Here is a 2,739-nt window from a genome sequence, read left to right as displayed (position 1 = left end):
CTAGCCCAAAGGAGTCGAGCAACACGATGTGGAGCAGTCAGACGTGGACATGTGACCATCCGTCTTACTCGAAGCCCTAAATCAATAAGTCGTCGATTCACGGTTTGGCTTGAAACACGAACCCCACAATGTTGCCTCCACAAGAGACGGAGACGGCTGGCTGGCATTCTGCGGTTTGTTTGACACAGGTGTATCAGTCTCCTATTCTGTCGTCTTGTGGTCGAACGTGGATGCCCTGTTGACTTTCCTGGCGTTACCTCTGTGTGCCTCTCTGACGCATTTCAGAATCTTAGAGACCGCACTTTGTGATATCCTTGCAAAAGTGGCGATATCGGCCTGTTTAAACCCTTCCCGTCTTAGGGCAACCACCCTCCTTTGAATCGCTAGTGGCGTAGGAGCAGGCATGACACTGTGAACTTCTATGCCAAAATGTGCGTACATGAAATCAGGGATGACCTAAACAGAAGTCCTGTTTATATAGGGGTGCAGGGTCCAGGGAGAAAGTACGAAACTTAAATTGTGCCGCTTTACATGGCTCTCAACCGAAAGACCCTTCCACGTAACTAAATTTTTGGCTTCCACTTACATAAAGGGTCCTTCGTATAATAGTTAGGATATATTAGTTAGCCAAGTGTATTGCAGGGAGGACCAAATACTAGTATTTTCCAGAAGTGTAACCTGAATTTATTTTATTCCATCATTTTGTGCAACAGTGTACAAAGAATTTAAAAATGCTACTTGTTTCTTCCTTGCACTGAGAAGTTGATCGGTGTCAGTATAATGGATGCATGGCGGCATGGACTTGACCAGCATCAAATATGTACACACACACACACTATATAGTAATCCCTATAGTAATAACATTCTATATGTCGATATCAATACATACATTACCACAGATGTAGTTAGCAAATGGTAAGCATAATCTCAGGATACCGTGAACGGGTGGCGTATTTTAGGGAGGCATGCAGTACTGCAAATATTTCGGCATTAGCAGTTGAGACAGTTCTTCCAAATGAAACAACTTCGTGAAGTGAACAAAGTAATGTTAAAGGTGATGTTCATTACCAAACAAAGTTACGTTGTTTATTTATTTATTGGATTAGTGTTTTATGCCGCACTCGACCATCCGCAGGTTGCTGACAGACCTTCCCACGCACGGGTCTGTTACAGTATATGGGTGTTTATTTATTGTTTATTTAACTCTCGTCGCTAACTTTACACAGAGCATTTACGACAGAAAAAAATGTTTAGCAAGTACAGGGATTCGAACCAGTGACAACAAAACATAAAAAGTAAAACACGGCTGTGTTCATTATTTTACTGTATTGACTTACACTCAAAAAAATAATCTGTTAATTTTAACAGAAAGTCTCTTGTCTGAGTGATGCTAGAATGTATTCTGTTATTACAGCAGATTGTTCTGTTATACATAACACACATTTTCTATTAATTTAAAATAAAGATTCTTTTTAGGTAGGATATTATGTTGAATATGACAGAATAATAATGTTATAATAGATTACATTCTAGTATCACGCACGAAACAGATTTTCTGTTTTTTGACTTCATGTATACTTTAATAAACATGAGTAACCTTGTGGCGCTGTATTCCACAATGTGGCGCTGTATTCCACCTTGTGGCGCTGTATTCCACCTTGTGGCGCTGTATTCCACCTTGTATCGGCTCACAATCAATAGGCGCGCTCTATTTTAGTTATTTTATCCTTCTGGTGTAACCTCAGTGGGGGGCCTCTGTGGCTCAGTTGGTCAGCGAGCTAGCGAAGCGTAATGACCCAGTAGTCTCTCACCAATGCGGTCGCTGTGAGTTCAAGTCTAGCTCATGCTGGCTGCCTCTCCGGCCGTAGGTGGGAAGTTCTGCCAGCAACGTGCGGATGGTGGTGGGTTTTTACTGGGCTCTGTCCGGTTTCCACCCATCATAATGCTGGCCGCCGTCGTATAAGTGAAATATTCTTGAGTACGGTGTAAAACAGCAATCATATAAATAAAAAAATAAACTCGGTATCATGTATTTATACATGATAAGGACATATCGGCATGCGTTATCCAAATGTTTTGTAAAGTGGACATATTCCCATGCTGTATAGGACAGTCTCCAATCATAGTCTCATGCAATGGAATAGGCTGTATAAAAGGTGAACACATTCCTTGCAGTATAGGGCATTATTTATAAAATAACTTTAATTTATTATTATGTTTTTAACCAATATACACGAGTCTCTACTACAAGAAGATTTTTTCCCCTGCGTGACCTCCTCAAACTTTTCAACACATGTAGCACAACGAAGCGAAGCTATGCAACGAGGTTGCCAGGAGGAGTGGCGAGGTTGCGAGGCCCAGAAGTGTAGCCAGGCGGCGAGGTTGCGAGACAGACAGGCAGTAAGAACACAACGTTGTCAGAAATAGAGAAGTAGACAGACGGCGAGGGGTTGCGAGGTAGACCGGTAGCTATGGGCAGCGACCTTGTACTTTTGCAACCACTGGGCCTAACTTCCGTAGTCAGGTGAAATAACATGGCCACCTTAAATGTTACTGTCACCGTGTGAAAGAAGGCAGTAGGGTCGATCCTACTTTAGAAGAGAGAGGTTGACGTGTAGCCAAGCCGAAAAGGTTGCGACGTGGAGAAGTAGCGCCAGGCAGCGATGTAGCGAAATAATGCAGGGCTGGCTTCGCTATTTGACTAAATGTGCCTTGCCCCGTGTGGAAGAAGGCGATGTA

The sequence above is a fragment of the Liolophura sinensis genome, chromosome 5, assembly GCF_032854445.1.
Source record: "Liolophura sinensis isolate JHLJ2023 chromosome 5, CUHK_Ljap_v2, whole genome shotgun sequence".
NCBI lineage: Eukaryota > Metazoa > Mollusca > Polyplacophora > Chitonida > Chitonidae > Liolophura > Liolophura sinensis.
This window is presented reverse-complemented; position numbering follows the sequence as displayed.